The following is a 21343-nucleotide window of genomic DNA, read 5'->3' as shown; positions in this document are numbered from 1 at the left end:
CAGGACGTCTCACCGCAAACTCGATATCGTTCGATACTTCTCGATTTTCGATTTTCAATAGTCCGATAACATCGTTTCGGCCAGACGGACGTCGTCGTATTCGCCTCCATAGCCCCGGACTAATTCGCGGATACGCTCGACGTGGCGGCTACGCGAAAATTGAAATCCGATGGAAAAGCCTCTGGCCCTCGAGCGGGACGCGCGATTTTTCCCTCTAATACCCTTCAATCCACCCTTTCTCTCTCTCTCTCTCTCTCTCTCTCTCTCTCTCTCTCTCTCTATCTCTTTCGACCCTTCTACCAACGATGACAAATATGAATGGTCTTGAAATCGGAACTTTAATTACCGCCACTATCGAGTATCGTCCAGTACAGACGAGAGAGAGAGAGAGAGAGAGAGGGAGAGGTCGTGACAGGACAAAAGAAATTAAATGCAAGCGATACGCGAATTGCCTCGATGGATGGAGATGTAAAGCGAGATTTTTTGGCTCGTCCCAATGGCCGCTCTTTTAGGGGATGAAATACGGTGATGTGTTATTGGTTCCGAGCGTTTGTTCGCGTGGGTGTTACTCTCCGTCCCAAGAGTTTAGGGGTGGATCGCTGGATCAGAGGGATGAGAGGCTGGTTAATTGTTGGATTAGGCGTGTAACAGTTGGGTGAAACAGGCTTTTAGATAGCCTTCCGCGATTTGATCGTTTTCCAACTGCAGCGAAAGCGGAGAGGGTGTGGTTTTAGAGGGCTAATTGGAATTATTTCTATCGTGGATTCGTATTATCGAGAGTTTCCAAGAGGAAGATCAATCTATTAAGAGTAGGATTTTCTGCTAATGCAACGTTTCATCTATCGTCGTTTTCTATCAGTCCAATTTTGTTGAATTTTGTTTCTCAATATCGTAGCTATGAAAGGGAATTTGAGAGATTCGTTTTACGTGTATTATTGTCGTAAGTGTTCCCTTCAGTTGGATTTGACAATTTTGCGAAATTTCACACTATGCTTGCGCGTATAGAGTTCACGAACTGAGAGATTTATTTAATCGTAGTTCCACAAAGTATCATACATTTCGATTGTTTACATGCGACGTGCTGCAAGTATTTCGCACTGAAAGGGTCACAGAAGTTGAAGCATTCGTAACATCACGATGCACTGTATTTCTCGATTATTAATAGCTCAAGATAACCCCAAGATTACTGTCTGACTAGATTCATCGATCGACAATCGTTCAATTAAGAGACCATTTACTCGTAAACTGCAAAGGATCGACAATTAGAATTGCCTAGAGTACTTTGAAATTCTGGGTACTAAACAATATCACGATACATCTATGAAACGCTTCTATATCGATAATTTAATCCTTAGGCTATTCTGGATACCTGTATTTCAGCTAAATCCCTCAAACAGATATTCCAAATCAAATTATAAATTGCTTTTGTTAAATATCGCAAGTCTAAATTGCGTCTTTTAAATTCAATCACATTGAAATCGTCGAACGATATTATTGTTAGCTTAATAACGAAAAGTGGCGTGGCAAAGTGGCGTAATATCGAAAACTGTGTCACCTTAATAAATATCGATTTTCCAACGTACGTTGAATAATTTTGTAAAATTAGTCGGAAAGGTGGGAGGGGGTAGAATTGGGCTCCGGTTACACGATCACCGTCACATCAACGCCATAATAAATTGTCGAAAATGATGGTCGGCTTTATTGGATCAGCGGTGCCTGCACTCTGACAGATAACAACCAACTGTATGCAGTGCCTATGTGTGCAGCTATATAGCCGTGTTAATTGTTCATTAATATGGCGATACGCACGACTGAATGTTTATTATCGGGATGACCGAGTACACGGAGTATACGTTCGCAACGTTTGTATAAATATGATACATCCTGCTACCATCTTCCGTACGCTTTGCTTTCCTTTTGATCAATTTATTTAACCCTGTTGTTGCTGCTGTTCCGATCGTTTCCGACCCAATTGTGTTCTAACATTACATCGCAACCAGATTACAAACATTAACTTAAATTAATATAATAAATAAAGTTAATCGAGAATCGAGAATCGACTTTCAACGATTTTCCTGAGCTTCCTGAGTCCGTTTGGGAAATGAGTGTCTCTCAAAAATGGTTGTCCGTAAAACATAATTTAATAAATTAATATAATAAATAATTAATATAATAATTAAAATAATAATATAATAAATTAATATAATAGATAATTAAATTATATAATACATATATGTAAACTCCCTAGAGTTCACGTGGGATAGGGACTCTTATGTTTTACGGACAACCATTTCTGAGAGACACTCATTTCCCAAACGGACTCAGGAAGCTCAGGAAAATCGTTGAAAATCGATTCTCGATTTTCAGGTAAACATTGTACAGAACTTGTTATTTCTCGTTTATGTAATTTATTGTTATTTATTGTTATAGACGGATATCAATTGTTGTTTATTTTTGTATTTTATCTAATTACTGTCACAATAAAACTCGATTTTCAGACTTCAGAGTCGATCACCTGAATTATCCCAATATTCACGATCTTACATATATATATATATATATATATAATACTTTTTCTAACATTAACAAAGATGCCAAAGTTAGACTAAAATACAAACAAATTGTTATGGTTTCTCGTTTTCATGAAAAACGTCTTTCTAAACATCTGTGAAATTGCAGATTCTTTTGCTTATTAAAATTCAAATAAAACTGAAATCGTTACGATGTGCAGGGCTTCTCGTTTCAACGATATGCCAAATGTCTTCTTATCGAAACATTGAACATTCTTTTTGTCTGTCAAGATGAGAATAAAATTGAAACATGAAAATATAAGAAACGAGTGGCAGCAGCGTTAATATTACCAGATTAGACTTTCGTACGTTTAGGGAGAATTTAAAGATGCAAAAATACACAGAAGGTATATAATGTGCAAGAGTATATGAAATATTCCATGCAAAGCATTACTCGTTATAGTATCTGGTAGGTGAAACATATCGTGGCTCGATGGGTAGAACAATTCTGTATGTACAAGTATTGTGTAATATCTAGGTCATATATGACGTTGTAACAAGATAAAACGTTTTAAATTATATAATTGTTCGATGATAACGCTTGCATAAATTAGTAATTAATAAAGAGATTACATCGATGACACTGTGTAATGAACTTCCATAGCATTTATTGTTCGCATTGCGCTTATCTGACCAATTCCAGGTGATACAATCGCACGTAACCATTGATATTTATCACAGCAAGCGATATTAAACAAGAATCAAGAGTATACGCTAAATATTTAAGAAAAAAGCATCAAATTATCTTGAAGATCGACATTAAATGATATACTGTTGTGCAACGTTTGATCGTATTGCAAATTTAACTAAATCGTGAAATTTCTGAATGGTAAAAATCACTAATATAGTAGGAAATTTATAATAAAGAATCCATTACCAGCTGCCATTGGGAGTAAAGATAAAAATTTCAAGGAAAAATATGAGAAACGATAACGCCGTAAAATATTATTCGGAGATGTGCAAAAGACTTTAAAGTATGACGTGAATATGACTATCCGGATCGATCAGGCAAATGAAAATCCCCGAATAAATGGTATTACGAGGATGCAACGTTTGGGGCAGCAATTTGAAAAATGAAAGTCGGCCGTGTGCTCGGTTGCGATGTTTCTTTGCATTTAGTTAATGGAAACCATTCGCGTGTGAAAAACTTTGATCATAAAATTGGATTTAAAAAGTCGCGCTGCACGCAAAATTAATTGTAGAAACGCCACGTTCCACGTTTAAACTCGCTATGTTGTATTTAATGAGTCGAAATTGAATGTGTATTTTGCTCGTCTACTATTGTGTATCTGTTACGAATGTATGCGTCTGTGAAATACCACTTGAACTGATTAATTAATCAATTAATTCTCGTTACGAGCTCCGGTTTGCTTTCGAGTCAAACGCGTTATACTTGCTTCAAAAAGTTTCCAAATTACAGTGGCAAACTTATAAAAGGTATTCGTGAATCGAGAGTTCAGAGTCTGAATTTGTACTGTAAAATCATTAAAAATATTTTAATCATTTAAAAAATTATTTGGGGTAATAGATATATGTTGACAAAAAAATATTAATTTCATATACTATACCAAGTTACTAAAATTATTCTTATTTGTATGTGTCAGTTCTCATAATTTAAAGTTTAAAATGAGTCAATAACTTAAACGTTTTAATAATTTCTTGATAATCTTTCACATAAACTTAACGAGGGCATATATAATTATACATGTATTTTTTAAAGAAATCCTTCAAACCGGAAACATCACGAAACAACGTTAAAAAGTAGCAGAAAAAGAAAAGGAGCAATTATTCGACAAAAAGCAAGGTGAAAGGAACGTTAAAAAAAAAAAGAAGACACCAATGATTGATCGATACGAACGGCGTTAGAAGCCGCTGAATCTCGACATTCCAAAAGAACAGCGAGAGGTGTTGCGGTCAGAAACAATCATGTCGGAACAACATCATGAAAAAAGAAAGTGAAATAAAAAAGACAGAAAGAGGAAAGAAAGTAGCGGCTAGCAGCGCTGAGAAACACGTGATTTACGTTTACTTGAACCCGCTCAATTTCCTGGAGGAAATAAGTTTAGTTGGCGAGGCTGGAAACGGCTAAAATATATACGGATTGCTTTATGGCTGCCTTTGAAATCGACCCATAAATTCGCTGTGAATCACCGGTGCTCGACAGGATCGAGGCACACGAAAGTGCACGGATTAATCGTCGAACAGGAAACGTTTGGCCGCACCAAGCAAAAACGTAAGAAATATAAGTAGCGTTCGCGATTGACGATGATTTTGTCGATAAAAGATTTTGACATAATGTTGATTTTATGTAACGCAAAGATCATCGCTAGGATCGCCTGTGTAATTGTTAATTACGTCTTTCTTCATTAATTTCTTGGTTTCTTTTTCATATAGGTTTTAAACATCAACAATTGTATCATGAGCACCTAAATAGTCAAAGGAATGAAACCTAAACATGTGTATACTTTATTTTTCATAGTTCCTATATTTTTATACTACATGCACCGAGTACATTTTTGCATGTCTAAGTTCCCCACAAATGAAGGCAGGTAAGTCTGACAGTGAGTGCAAAAACCTGTATCTAATTGCTCTTTTGAATTAGTTTCTTGCGCTTCTACATTTCCTACAAACAGAGTCTAACAGGTCTAGCAATCGATATAAAGATATCTGTATCTAATTGCTCTTTTGAATTAGGTTCTTGTGCTACTACATTTCCTACAAACAGAGTGTAACAGGTCTAGCAATCGATATAAAGATATCTGTATCTAATTGCTCCTCTGAATTACATTTTTGCACTTCTACGTTTCCTATAAATAGAATCTAATTGATCTAGTAATCGATATAAGGATATCTGTATCTAATTGCTCTTTTGAATTACATTCTTGTGCATCTACATTTCCTAAAAACAGAATCTAACAGGTCTAGCAATCGATATAAATATATCTGTACCTAATTGCTCCTTTGAATTACATTTTTGCACTTCTACATTTCTTACAAATAGAATCTAATTGATCTAACAATCGATATAAAGATACCTGTATCTAATTGCTCCTCTGAATTACATTTTTGCACTTTTAAATTTCCTAAAAACAGAATCTAATTAATCTAGAAATCGATACAAATATATCTGTATTTAATTGCTCCTTTGAATTACATTTTTGCACTTCGATATTTCTTACAAATAGAATCTAATTGATCTAGTAATTGATATAAAGATACCTGTATCTAATTGCTCCTCTGAATTACATTTTTGCACTTCTAAATTTCCTAAAAACAGAATCTAATTAATCTAGTAATTGATATAAAGATACCTGTATCTAATTGCTCCTCTGAATTACATTTTTGCATTTCTAAATTTCCTAGAAACAGAATCTAATTGATCTAGCAATTGACATAAAGATACCTGTATCTAATTGCTCCTTTGAATTACATTTTTGCACTTCTAAATTTCCTAGAAATAGAATCTAATTGATCTAGTAATTGATATAAAGATACCTGTATCTAATTGCTCCTCTGAATTACATTTTTGCACTTCTAAATTTCCTAAAAACAGAATCTAATTAATCTAGAACTCGATATAAAGATATCTGTATCTAATTGCTCCTTTGAATTACATTTTTGCACTTCTACATTTCCTAGAAACAGAATCTAACAGGTCTAGCAAACGATATAAAAATATCTGTATCTAATTGCTGCTTTATACATTTTATTACATTTTTGCACCTCTAGATTTCTTCTGAACAGAGTCTAACTAGTCTAATAATCGATACAAACGTGTGTAATTACTCCTTTGAATTACAATCTCCTGAGATTCAATTGGAGGTTTATTAAACAGAAAAGAGGAAGAAGAAGGAAGTGAGGCAAGGAAGAGGAGGGTTTCTAAGGAAAATAAATTCATCCTGAACGGCATACGTCGATCATCATACCTAAGCACGGAGTCGATCCTGCCCAATCCGATTACTGACCACAAGTGGATCCTGAGTAAGCTATTATGTCACCCTGCCACCCCTATCGACCTCTTAGCAAAGCCATCCTCCGTCTTTGACTGCGATCTAACCGCTGGAATCTGCCCGTTTACGAGCTGTCCTCTCAATGAGATTCGAGAGCACCGGTAATTTCATGCCTTTTAGCCACTATTCCAGGGATGGGACTCCCTTCTCCTTTCTCCTTCTGCTACGGTGAATAAATTTCTACGATTTCTCAAGCGGATTTTGGTATACTACTTTTCAAAGTGTAACTTATTTTTGCTTCAATTTTTTTTTTCATTTCTCTTCTAATTTTTTAATCTAATAATATGGAACCTTAAGACAGAACTTTGGTTATCTGAACTAATCTGAATACACACAGAATTTTATAGATAAAGAAACAGTTTCGCTTTTATGCGAGAGACGTATTATTTATCTATTCGTTTAGAAATCGGTTTGGCGCGCAATCACGCGAAATTTGGAAAATCGGTCGACAACAATGCTCGACAGCCGAACAAATTGTCAACAATATTATTCATTGATGGGTCGATTAGAAGCTCTAATTGCACGTCAACTAGCACCGGCTAAATTGTTTTCGCTCTCGCGCTCACGCGGCCGCTTTCGTCGAAACTAATGAGAATCTAAATCGATTTACGAGCTTGCAAATGAGTTCGGCCCTGGTGTGTTTCCGATATAAGCGAAGGGCCGACGGTTCCGCCGGCTGAAAGAGTAACTTCCAGACCCGTTTCCATCCACACTTTGACAGCCCTCCAGTGTCAGCAAGTCCGGTTAATTTTCTATCGACGAATAGCGTCATTTCGTACGATTCCAGTTCCGCGGACGATATTACGATCGTCAACTTTGAATAAGTCGCGTGCTCTGACGATACGAAAAGAACCGCTGCGGTTTACCAAGCTTATTTGTTGCGATTGGTTTCAATTTTCTCGTCAATCTTCTCACAGCGAATGAAACTGAGAAATGGAACTTATGATTTGCAAGATCAACTGGAATATTCGAATGGATATTTGGATCTAAGTAATTAAGAGAGAAATGGAACTTGCAGGAAGATTCATCTCGTCCATTAAATAGTAACAAGTACTTCACCTTCGACATTTTTTTATATTCTTACTGTTATGTGTGTTTTTAAATATTTCGCAAATGCATTTTATAATTTGTACAATTGGATAAGCAATCGTGATATCGGATGTGAGAGTAGCGTAGATGTCTAAAGTGGATTGTAAAAGTGTAAAAAAAGATGTAAAAAGAGAAAAATGCTTGTAAAAATGAAATTAATTCAATGTTATTTATTTATAATATACAATGCAACTTCCGTGAAGTCATCTGTGATATTTAAGAATATAATATCTGCTCTTCGTATTTTCATTCTCAGAATTGTCAGATTAGGAAAATTAATTTCAATCACAACATTTTTACGTTCTTCCTGAATAAAACAGAGGAATATGGAAGTTACAGTAAACGATACCGCATACTAACATACTTTTCTACTGTTTGAAAATATTTCCAAATGTCGTAAACACAAAAATAAGAGCACGACGCTTTATCTTTACTAATGTATTACGTACATTACACGATACTAGACACAGTGAAGCGTAGAAATAAGATTGCAGCAAAGTAAAACTCTTTCGCTGTTTCGCTTCGCTTAAACGTCAAATTTCAGAAAACAGGAATAACTCACCGATCCGAAAAGTATAGCAATTTCCACTTTTGCAATGTCCCAGAAAACATATCGTCACAGAATGGCCAAACCGCAATCTCTGCTAATTCCACGCAATTCCTCTCCAAATTACAACCAACCCTCTGACGACTCCAACCAACCGCCTTCCATTAAAAGAATCTCACTCATCAAACCAAGAGGAGAAAAAATTGCGAAAAAATGTGCAGACGTCTCCGAATCTACCGGAATTCCACGAGAAAACCCTGCTTAACGTATCACCCAGCATTTTTGCACCTATCGTCGTCCCAGAGGACATCGTATCACAGACGCTGAGGAAAACAGAATGAGTAAGTGAGTGAGTGAGTGAAAGAGAATGGAGAATTTCTTGCGATTCTCCGAAATGAGAGAGTTTCGGCTATTCAAAAGCCAATTATCCGTCGAAGTAGCGATCAACGTGATCTCTGGAACGAGACAGTGATACAGATAGGGAAAGAGAAGCGGCAGCAGTGTCTACGTAAACTAAGAGGGCGGTTAGCGACGGGATTTATGCGCCTGCATTAATATGCAGCGTTGAGAATTTCAATGGCGAGGTTCTCTGAACCATAGCGGGAGAAAGGAGCGAGCAGAGAGAATGGATATAGGATAAAGAGAAGGAACAGGAACAGGAACGAGGAAAGGTGAGGAAAGAGGGAAGGAGATGCAGTGAGATTCGGTTGAAAGCCAAACTCATAGATGATCAATACTTTCGACTGTACAGACGTGGTTGGGTAATAAGATAACGTTGAGAGCCGTACGCGAGTCGAAGATGTACAGGGTGTTTAGGGGAATTAGGGAAATCCGTAAAGCGTGCAGGTGTATCTTATTTCGGATTAATCGGTTGAGGTCAAAGGCCTGGTATATCGTGCAGATTTTTACAGGTGTCTATTGTACTTAATGTAAAGACGATTGAAGGTGCTAGGCGCTAGAATATCTTTGTTCTATTGTTTATATTGTTTATATTGTTGGAATAATTCTGTCTCGACTTCTTCTGCTTAAACGCTGCTCGTGTTTTGAGAAACGTGTCACTATTCTCGCACCATATGCGATTTGTTATTGATCGTTAATTATTCGTTCATTACGAAAAAGTATTATCGATACAATAAATATAAATAAATTATATATTGTTACAAGGTTATTATATTATTTGGTTTACTTGATTGATTTTGACAAAGTCAGAGGAAATAATAATAATAGTAATGAATTCAATATTCTAATAGTTTTCAGTTGAATTCAATTTATGTGTAATTAGTACAACATATTTGTAATTGCGTTTGCGGATTATAAACTTTCTCAATCGCTGTTTGCGCTCTCTTAAACAATTCATGTTACTAGCTTCGACATACACTATCAGCACTATAAGTGTTAGGACATCCAGGTAATAGTGTCCTGTAGGTGATATTTCTTGGAAAATTATAATAAATTACGTATTTACGATATTCGTTTATTTTGCATTTTACGTTATGAAAAGAACGTATGATGCGAATAAAATAGGAGCAAGATTAATTAATTATCAGCGTCGCTGGCAAGAGATTAGAATACACGTGAACAGACATAACTAACGTAAAGGCATTTATTAATGGAAATTAAATTTGGAAAACTCTAAGAAATTTTATTTTATTTAGCTCTATTACAAGACATGTTCGATGCGAATGAAATAAGAGCAAAGCTCAGAGGAGCAATGGGAGGAGAGAGAGTCGTATATGGTCAGCCACAAGTAGTATAAGAACATCTATTCTTTATATTTCTTGGAAAACTCTGACCAATTCTACTTTGTGCAGTATCTTACACGTTTATCTATAAAACACGTATACTGCTAACGAAATAGCATATTTATAATAAAATAAAATAAAATAAAAGCAACGAGAAACATTCAATTTGTACTAAACACCGATAGGTGTATTAATATTTATTGTCAGTAACATAATTACTGTACCTATGAATTGTTATTTCTTCCAAAATTAACCAACGATACAATACATTCAATATACGAAGATAGCAGAGAAATGTCGTTATGTCTTGTTATAAAAAATATTATAAAAAGTTCGCGCCTGGTTGAGTTAATTACAACATGCAGCATGAATTTATTAGAATCGATAAAAATGAAATCCAAGCAGCCGGAATAAACAGAGACATCTGTTCTTCTCTTCTTCTTTCAGTGAAAATCTTCGTTGCAGCTTCTCGATTTCGAAAAATAGCGAACCGAATCTCGTCAAAATGGCGAGTTACGTTAACTAAAAGTCTTTTTCCACGTCAATTACAGGATATTCGAGCATCCAATCGAAGAAACATTTTGTCCGTCGAAATGGATCGAATGAATCGCTCGACTCGTTTTTATATATGGATAATTGACAATTATAAATCGATGAACGTGCCGGTACACGGCTTTTGTAACGACGACTCAATAACTGGCTTATGGCTAAATCCGAGCAAAGCCAGGACCAGGCAAAAAATTCAATTACGATCACTCTGCGCGAGCCAGATAGCCCGGGTTATCTAGTTGGCCTCATCCACAAAAAGCAATGCCTTCGATTCGATACTCACACTGTGCGTCGTCGATCCAAGAATCGACCGTGAAAAAGCTGAAAATTTTTTAGGCGACCGTACGTGTCCCCTAATTTTTCGATATTGTACGAGATGGAAAACGTAGTTTTGTTTGAAAAAATTCTAGCTCGCCGTTCTATGTTCATTTTCACGTGGATTCACCAGGAAAAAGGACCGTATGGAATGTTAAAAAAAAAAAAAGGAAGAGGATCGAAAGAAACAGAAAGAGAACAATAGAATTTGTCCAAGAGAATTGTTTGCATAAACCCAAGTGCCGATTCGATTCTTTTTGGCATTAAAAAAAAAATGTTGTTTTCTTAGAATATATTGGAAACTCAGTTAGTAGTCGATTTATAATAATGCAACTAAAATTGCACCTTATATTTGACTCAAACTGTAGCTTACAAGTAAATGGATACCTTCGCCGATTTTTAATAATAATAATACAAGAACATCATTAGGATATATAAATCAATGTGCTATGTCGTAATACTTTAGTTTATACATTTGTATGTATACATATAAACACATAATATTAATCAGTATATACAAGAGTTGTCCTAATTTATGTAATTTTATCGTAGTCGCAAATGAGTATCATTCGACAATAAATGAATAAATAAATATCAGTAAGAATGAATTAATGGCAAACTAAAGATCAGATGCATTTCTTACTATTTTCTTCTGCGATCGTCTGCATTGTATGAAATGTAAATTACGTGAAATCTTATCGATGGTGTTTCAACACGAGATAACAATACGTCCACGCGTTAACTTTAAATATTTCTGATAGAAATGCGACGATCTCTTCATTAATCTGAAAGAATCCTCTCCATGGTATCTACATATAGTTTGACACTCAAACGAGCTGACAAACGATCTTCATAAATAATAAAGCTACATTGACTCTTAAAGGTAAGCTTTATCCTGTCGCAAGTACGCAAAATCCCGGGCATTTCCATTTATAACGTCGAAACAACGATGTTTCTCCAAAAACTAAACAAGTGTTCACACACTTTCGAGCTATCATATACACTATCGTTGCTATTCATTAACCGATAATCGGAGAGAAAGAAAGAGAAAATATTTCAGTCACCCGATCAATCCAGGCGAAAGGAAAATTGAGATAATTCAATTCTCCAATGTCCCTCTGTTCAAACCGTAAGAAAATTGAGTGCTATCCTCTGTGTCTAGTCGAAACATTGAACATTTACAAAGCAAACGACGGTGTGCCGAGCGATCTTTCGAAAGTCTTATGAGAGAATGATCGGAATCGTAGCCTGGACAACGTTTGAACAGAACATTTGGAAGCGGAGGGAACGCAAATAAGCCTGTGATTCTTGAAACGGTCGGTTCTTCGAACGACAGCAGTCTTTGGTGATGGTAATCCGGCGCCTGGTAGAAATTCAACGGCTCTGGGAAACGCCGAATCCGCTGAGATCTGTTTGTACACGTTACACAGCAACGATTGACCGTGGGTAATTGGTATTTCGTTCGCAGATATTCCGTTTTCCAGATTATTATAGCCGATAGGTATGTCGAAACGATCGTCTGTATCTGTTACCGAGTCACCACATAGGAGAAGAACCGATCGAAGATCAAATAACTGCGTTTCTCCTGTAATTTCAAGGTAAATTAAATCGGATGGAGATGTGTTTGATGGGGAATAATGTCTCCCGGTGTTTGGTCGCTGTCTGTGAGAACCAGTTCGTACCAGGTTCCACGAGATTGTTCCTTAAGTTACGGAAATTTAATTCAATAAAATATCATACCAGACGAAGGGAATCGCGTTTCTACTGTACATGATGTGTAGATTACGTAGTAATCGTATGGAGAAAGTATCGCGATTGGGTTTTTGTCGAGTGAAGCGTAGTAAGAATATTTGCTTGGCTAAATTTACAATTCATCTCTCTCGTAAGCTACTGTGCTGAGGTAATAGATCTCTATCTTATTTGAAAACTTGTCTGAAAAATAAAACGATGTTATACCGTGGTTGAAAACTGTGGATTATTATTTATACGCGTACAGTGGCGAACTTGTATAAATAGATAAAAATGCTACTGATAATTTAGCTGGAACTATTTGTCGTTTATTTATTCTACATATATTTTGAATAATCGAACGCCATGTATTTTCTTAGTATAACATCGTATTCCACACTATAATATCAATTTAGAGAAAAGCGGTACATATTTTACGCCAGTTGTAAAAACAAACTGTTACTCAGTGTATATGTATATTCACTAGCAGTCAAACATTTGGAATCATAAAATATTCCACGCAAAATTCAAGAGTTTGAAACAAAGTCCAACTAGAATTCTTCCATCCGTATGCGGTAGTATTGAGTAAAAGAATTGGTACGAAATAGAGAAAACTGATATCGAGATGTCTGAAATTAATTTCGATCTACCAACAAAGTTAGCAGAAAATTCAATACAAGACGGTAGAGGCAGAGTACTACCATCTGAAATTACATCGGTCGACAGAGTTTTCAATGAAACGATTCTATCGTAATAATTCGACGACATTTTACATTCTCTTTCTCGTCGGGCACAACAGTTTTAAGTACTTCGCAAACGTTATCGCGTTGTCAGCGATTCAAAGTTACAGGGATTCTACTCGAGCATAGAACGTAGAATACACTACGTCAACGATGGAACACGTAACATTTGCAAAGCACTTGGACATCTGGATTTGTTGGAGAGTACTATAACTGTAGAAGTGTTCGAGTAGCAAGTGATATAGCCGCTCTCGACGCTTTACGCTTTACGGGGATTTACTTTTACTACCACAAAAAGCTAACCCAGATGATCATCCAATTAAATTTAATTGCAGAAACACGCAACTATTACTTGCACAGGTAAAATTCGTCCGCCCTCCCTCCTTTCCCAAGATCCAGTTAAACGCGGGACATTTCCACGACTAATTCGCGAATTCTTTGCGTCGCGAACGAGGTTGCTTTAAATAAAACACAGATTACAGCGATGTCGAATAATTTGATGTTCGAATAACTTTCTCGGCGAAATTTATTTCATATTTAATCACGTGGATAGCTCGAACGTGGCTTCATAAAAATATTAAAAAGTTGATTATTTTTTGAGTCGTATTTGATTTTGATTAAAGCTTTTAATTTGATTTCTAGGTCGAGTGAAACTTTAGTAAAGAAGGTTTGTATGTACGTGTGTCGAACATTTACTCTATGTTAGTACGTGTTACTTATAAAAGCTTGGATATATTCATAGCGAGAAATTTGAAAATTCCGCTGAAAGTAACGTAAGTGACAGAATTTTTCATTTAATCTCTGGATAAAGTTACAATTTAACAGAAAAATCTGTATGCTTCTAAATGTACGAAGGCTACAGGCGAGGAACACGAGAATGTTACACGAGAGCAGTTTTTTAAATTCAGTACGATGCCGATTAATTTTCTGTTAGCAAAATCTTCCTCTCGTTTAGTTTTCACATTTCCTGTATCATTTTGTTGTATATCAAGACATTGCTTCCTGACAATTCTCTTTACAAAACGTCATCAATCAGCTACTGTTAGAAAACATCGTTTTCATCTTAACAGATTCCATTCGTTCTTAACGATATTCATTTCGCTACGATCATAAATTAAAATACTATATCTTAGTCGTAAAGTAACATTCGACAAGAATATGCTCATTATATTTAGTGTTCTTCATACATGTACAAAAGCTTGGAAATTCATCGAGAAAATTGTTTGTCCATAAATAAAGAAATAAAGAGAAGAAAAACGAGTAAACAAATTCCGTCATATTTCATACGACAATTAAGAGACAATGGCCGATAAATAAAATTCTCGTTCCATATGTGATCTTTAACCTGGTTTATTTAGTTTCGCAATTAATCTCACGAAAGTTGTCGATTTTCTAAGTAATGAAAAGCCGCGTTTACAGGATTTCAAGCGTCCTGGAATAAAATAATCCAGAAGGTAACACGGTTCAAATCGCGACTTCTCAACCGTTCGATAATCGATCGCTCTTAATCGTCGCTGGAAATCCGTACGTCGCGCGGCGATATCAACGTCGCTTTCAGTTCCGCTTCCGATATCGACTTTCGCCGCGTAGTTACGGCTTCTAAACTTCGCGAATTCCCCCGATCGACTATTCTGCCGCATTCAGATTGACCCTATAAACCGTTCGACCGGAAGAATACGTTTCACCAGTCGAATTTGCATCGGCGGCCAATTAGATCGATCATTCTTCGACGTGTTTCACTCCTCAGCAAGCAATTTTTCGTTCTAACGTCTTTCAACTGGCGCGCGTAACTTGAGACGTACAGTAACAAAGGGATTTTCTCTGACCAAAATTTCCTGCAATTCTGTGCGAAATGTACGACTTTTGATACGATATCATTTTCTTTTTCTTTTTTTCTTTTTTTTTCTTTTTGGATGGTGTATGTCTTAATTCTAAAGTTTAAAGCAGACGAGGATACGAAACGGTTAACTTTTCTAAATGGAAGTTGTTCACCGAGCTTTTGATCTTTCAATGATCTTACTTTCTGTTTCAAGTCAACTTCATTAACGTTAACACTTCAATGCTGTTGTAAAAGTTCCGTGAAAACAGCTATTTTGAGTTACATCGAGAAAACTTCCGAAGAATCGTTTAATTTTTATTCAAAAGCTAACGGGGTAATTAAACGTATCAATTTGGTAAATTACGCGCAACTTTGAGAAAACTGTGCCGCTACTAAGTTCACCAATTTCAATAATTCAGGGAAAATCGTGTCACCGTGATGAGGGAACATTGATTATTCGAACTCTGTGTTGTCTAAGGATGTGAAGTTGTGAAACTCAAGTGGTAATTAGGTGACTGATTTTCAAAATGAAATGACATTTAACCTGTCCACGAAGAAAACTTAAATTTCGATAAATGCAAATTCAAATTAACTGTGAAACGATTTGATAGAAACTCTTCTCTAATCTTCTAATTATCTAAAAGTTTAGTGAAAATTTACCGAGAAGTTAATAAACTCTGAACAATAGTTCTTTGTATTTTATGCGAACAAATTTCAAATAAAATACAATATCGTAACGAGTATATAATAATTAAAATAAATGACCATCATTTACATCATATTACGTAATAACGAAGGAATGTTCTCTGAAGAGTAACAATTTAATATATTTGACGCGAAAACAGATAATAATATGCAACATAAATTAGGATATATAGCGTCTATCGTGCTAACGGAATGCAGATCATTAATATTATTAATGTTGAAAACAGCGTTTGTACTCACGTAGAAACCTTAAACGTCGCGAATTAATGCACCTGGTCCACAATGTATTCACAAGAACAAATAGATCGTCCTCAGCTAAGCTTCAGAACATGGAAGCTTCTTCGAACGATGAGCATGGAAGTGGTCTTGCAAGTCGTAAGCACGCGCAACGCACGAACCTGCAATTAAACGAGCAAATTAGAAAATCTACTTCGAATATCGACAATTGTATTAAAAAAGTTATCCCACAATCGTGATAAAAATCTTTTTTATTTTTTATAAAATATCGTATAGATATAGTTGCATATGTATGTTTTCCGACAATAGTGTTTTATATCGTTTGACACACTTTCGATTCAAAGAAATACAAAATTAGTATTTACGCGAAATATATCGATTTTAATACTTAAAAGCTGTTACCGCTAAACCACGGCTATTCATACATTTATTTTCTGTCGAGTTCATGAGAATATGAATCTGCATAAAAATCCGCCAATTCTTATTATAATTATACTCGATATTAAACGAATAGTAAAAATGTTATCGTTTGCAGCAGTTACAAGTAACATTGTCTGTATTATTTAGAAGATAATATTTTGGAAAATAATATTTCAAAATAATATTTTAAAAAATTCGCATGGGGTGAAATTTCACCCCTTTAACGGTCTTAAGGTTTAAATTTCTAAAAGCCTCGGAGGCTTAAAATTTGCGGTTATTAAGAATATAAAAATATACACTGGTTCTTCTAATTCATCGTTGCAGGTAAATATGTATTCGATATTCATGTGGCAAATGATTAATTTAAGAACGATAACATTCGAGATATTTGAATTTCGAAGGTTGTATCATTACAGGATTTAGAGTGCTTGCTGCCTTCAAATGTAATCCACGTCCTTTTGAACTGAATTTCAACGTTTCCCTGGCATTACACCCAGCTTCGCCAGGGATCTAATGACACGTCGTTAGACTTGCCAGAACGACATGGTTTAAATCCACCAGCTTTGAATATACTCAACTACAACTGTATTCAATCAAATGAAACCCAAACGAAGATAAATGTACTAATTTCATTAAAATGTTTATCAATATTTATATGTATCTTACAATTCATAAGAAAAAATTTCCCAAAATAACCGATGTAAATTTTAATCAATTATTTATTAAGTATTAGTCGTGTGAATATTCAAAATTTAATAACATTAAATTTAGCTTACATGATATTAAATCATCAAAATTCCAACGAATTTTGTCTACGAGAAAACTGATAATCGATAAAAATTTTAATGCGATTAATTTCCTCGTTAACAGATATAATTCATTCATGAATATGTACGAAATATTGAATACATTTTAATAATAATTCACATTTAATAAATGCAACAAATATGACATTTAATGAATTCTACATAAGATAAGTAACGATTAATCTAACCAATTCATTTCTTCGTTTCTTATCAAAGAAGAAAAGAAGAAAAGAAGAAAAATCTACATTTCAATAAACCTACACTATACCTACTTAATATTTAATAAATGTACCAAGTACAACATTTGATAAATTGTAAATATTATAAGTAACAACCAGCCTAACGAATTAATTGCTTTCCTCATTATTTGCCAAAATGAAGCAAAGAAAAACCTTCCTCCTTCACGTTCATTCGCGATCCTCACCACCTGGTTCTAGCCAGACCATGTTCCCTTATCGATTGGCCGCTAATTATGAATTTTTCCGGATTTTCTCACGGAAACCGATCCTCCCAGTCTCGGATGAAGCTAACGGGACCGGTGACACGGTACGATGCAAACGGTGTTAATTAAAACGGCTTAGTAAACCTCGTTATCGAACGAGTCGTTAGCAACTTTGCTGGCTGTCGACCGTCTCGTTCGCCCTCGCGTCGATCTACTCTTATTTCCTTACGATATCATAAGCTGATCTCGTAAGCTACGAGTCGGCCGTGCGTATTTGGTATTAATTATTCTCGGAATCACGATTACTCGGCTCGTCGAATTTGCTCGTTCAATTACGCAGGTGATCGAGAGGATTTTCATTGTGTGGATAATTAAGTTTCATGATCTCCATTGAAATTTTAAACGGCTATATCTGCACACCGATTTAACGCCCGGAACACGTACACGAAATGATTCGCCAAAGTATTCGAACATTTATCAGAGACAACTTTCGTGATACAATTGCACGTGTTAGATAAAACATTTCATAATCTCATTAGCACTGTAACGAGATACGACTATCGTGATCATATCGGTAAAGTTTAAAAATGTATATAGAAGTCACGAGATATTTGTTATAAACATATATGTAGTAAAAAGTTAGTATACTGCGTCTTAAACACATGGTATGCATTAAAAAATGGCACCACTGAATATCCAGGTTTACTGATAATAATCTATAAATTTACAATAATATTTGAATATTTTCGTGATCTCTATCGAATATGCGCATACTTGATACACTAAATATCTTGTAATTTGTGTTGCGTGTGTGTAATGTATAATAGATTATACAGTGAGCCTGTCTATATACTACATACACGTTATGAGACGAGTACTATGTCGTGGTTAAACGTAACATTTCAGTTTAAAAGCTTACCAATGCCAAAGAAATTCATTTTTATTCTTTAACTTCGACTATAATTACCAAAGAATTCTCGGATTTTAATCGTTTCGATTTTTGCACTTATCAACGACACAGGACCTCTTGTGATAAAATTAAGATTTCATGCTAAATTACGAAACTCTCTACGATCTCTACTGGACTTACTACAGCTTCTTTAAAATCTCTAAAGAGTACAGAAGTCGCTTTATTCCTGCACCACGCGTATCAAAACACAACGTAACGTAATTATCCCACTAAAAAAAAAAAAGAGGGGGAGGAAGAACGACACTGGATTAACTCTTCTCTGTTCATCATGAACGATCTCATAAATGACGAGGAACCGGCAAAGGCTCGCACAATTACACTAGCGTGTCTTTCCTACTTTTAATTAAATCCTCCATAATTCAACTAAGATCCTCTCTCGTCGGGAAGCGAATGGCAAGCAAGATAGACACTGTCGTGGCGAGTTGTCGTTCATGAAACGGCATAAATGAACGAGTAAGTCTATAAGAAAGAGTGCAAGGCGGTGGACGGGGGACGATTAAAATTTATGGTATAATTACAGCCCGGTATCGTTCAGGCAACGAAGAAAAGAGAGTAAAAAGAGAAAAGAAAGAAGGAGGGAAAAAAGGACGAGACGAAGAAAGGAGGATCAAACAGACGAGCTTGTAATCACAGTCGCTACAGGGCTGACTCGCGCCTTGTTAATTACACCGTGCCACGAGTTGCAAGCGTTTAGCCGGTGTCTTTTTAAATTAACAGCGAGAAGTCGAGGTTAAAGAAGAGTCGCGTGGTGTTGAATGTAAAGCGATTCGATTCAAGTTGAAAGAAGAAGCGGATGAGCTATGAGTTACGAGCAGGCTGTGCAGTTTCATGCAAATTTATATTTTAATGAATGCAAGAGATAGCAGTTAGATAGAAATTTATTTTACACTCTAGATGCTACATAGTTTTATCATTTTCCATGTTCTTTCTTTATACTTGTAGGTGTCATACGCATTCGATATAATTTCTTATAAATTCGGTATAATTACGAGTCGCGAATGTACGGCAATTTTTGCGCAAATTTGTATCTTTACGATAATTCAAGAAATAAGAATCTCAAGCTCCTAAATATAATGAAAATAGAAATTTGTTTCACATTTTAGATATTATATAATTACTCGATATAATTTCTTACAAAATGTATCAGAAAATCAGCGATCTAACCACGAGTTGCGAGTAGATTGGTCTTTAAGCAAATTTGTATTTTAAATGGAAATAATTAAAGAGACAGAACGTACAGTGTATTGTAACTTTTATGTGCATTTTTGCATTGGTTTTAAATTTTCAATTTTACTAACGCAATAATCATAGTCGTCTTTCGTTATGGTGCAAACGAAATTCCAAAATGTTTTATGCAATACATGTAAACTCGTGCCATAAGTAGACACAGGCAAATCCAAGAAATAATGTCGTGAGAAATACGCGATGACAGAGGGTTGGTTGCTTAAACTCCTGACCGACTGCGTTTTATCAGATTCCATCAGATTATATGAAATTACATCGTCGCGGTGTCGTGGCGGGAGATTAATTTTTATAGCGCCGCGTACCTGGTCTATCGCTACTCTATATTAACTTCTAGCTGCAAATTGAATCGAGAATCCTCGATATTTTTCACCAAGTTCACGAAATATTCGCGTGTGCTTTTTTCCCCTCTTTTGCAAACTACGTTTCGACAGCGTTTGATTTCCTGAAATGTAGTTCCACTTTTAGATTTGTTTCCTTTTCTTTCTGTTCAATAGCAGACGAGTAAACTGAAGATGTTTTTTCGTACTGCACACGCTATCACTATACAAGCAGACTGTGAATTTCTACGTGGAAAAGCCACGAGTTTTTATGAATAAAATTAAAAAAGATGGAACCTAGTTTTATCTACTAAATATAAGCTATTCGATAGTTTATATTTACAATATTAACTATTACTAACATATGAAAAATAGAGCTTCACCTACTACACGTTCTATAGACTATATTTTATATATTTCTATAAATAACAAAATCGAAATAAAATTGCACACTCGGTTTTTCCACTTAGAATAGACAAGATGCGCGTCCGCGAAAATGTCTGTCGCACTATGTAACCTGTTGAGAATTTGAAACGTGAACAGCGAACTTTTCCTTAAACGGCGCTAGGGAAATAGTCAAGCACATTAGTTTTACATTTTATCAATTCGCTTCGTATCAATTTCGCACAATTTTCAGCTAAATTATTATATTATTCGACCGTTTGTAGAGCAATTTTTCTGAAACCTTCTGTCTTTGACGTGCGAATGAGACACGATACCTTTCAACGAGAACTATTGTGTGAACGCATGCAAACGACAAAGAGCAAAATTAATTATTTATCTCCCCACTTCGTTCATACTTCACCACCGTATCAATTTGACACGCGAGAGGCGCGTTAAGTCGCGAAAATGGGGGACGGTGGAGGCTTAACACCGATCTAATTGGCTGGTTTTACAATTTTATTTTAAAATTCCTACTTCATGTTATATATTTTCCCTCAATGATGTAATCACGTTCGCAACGATAACTAAAAGAATAATATAATGAGCTTTATTTTATTTGTATTATTCAAATTCAAAGTAATTTTGTACCAAGGCTACTTATACCAATACCAGCAAAAACGACTGACACTTGTCAAAGTGTAAAATCTG

At 35.5% G+C, this 21343-nt stretch overlaps 2 protein-coding genes across 5 annotated transcripts in view; both read right to left on the bottom strand.

Annotated features, from left to right (window-relative positions):
- The window catches only part of Mub (poly(rC)-binding protein mub), a 238696-nt gene that overhangs the window by 170627 nt on the left and 46726 nt on the right, over positions 1–21343 (bottom strand). For all 4 annotated transcript variants that reach the window (XM_072010166.1, XM_072010161.1, XM_072010167.1 and 1 more), the window contains exon 2: positions 16055–16212. The gene's annotated coding sequence lies outside the window, so the exon portion shown is untranslated. The remainder of the gene's footprint in view (positions 1–16054; positions 16213–21343) is intronic.
- Positions 1–21343, bottom strand: part of Eif2bbeta (eukaryotic translation initiation factor 2B subunit beta) — a 242431-nt gene that overhangs the window by 177371 nt on the left and 43717 nt on the right. The window lies entirely within an intron of this gene.

The sequence above is a fragment of the Bombus fervidus genome, chromosome 9 (genome assembly GCF_041682495.2).
Source record: "Bombus fervidus isolate BK054 chromosome 9, iyBomFerv1, whole genome shotgun sequence".
Taxonomy (NCBI): domain Eukaryota; kingdom Metazoa; phylum Arthropoda; class Insecta; order Hymenoptera; family Apidae; genus Bombus; species Bombus fervidus.
This window is presented reverse-complemented; position numbering and strand designations above follow the sequence as displayed.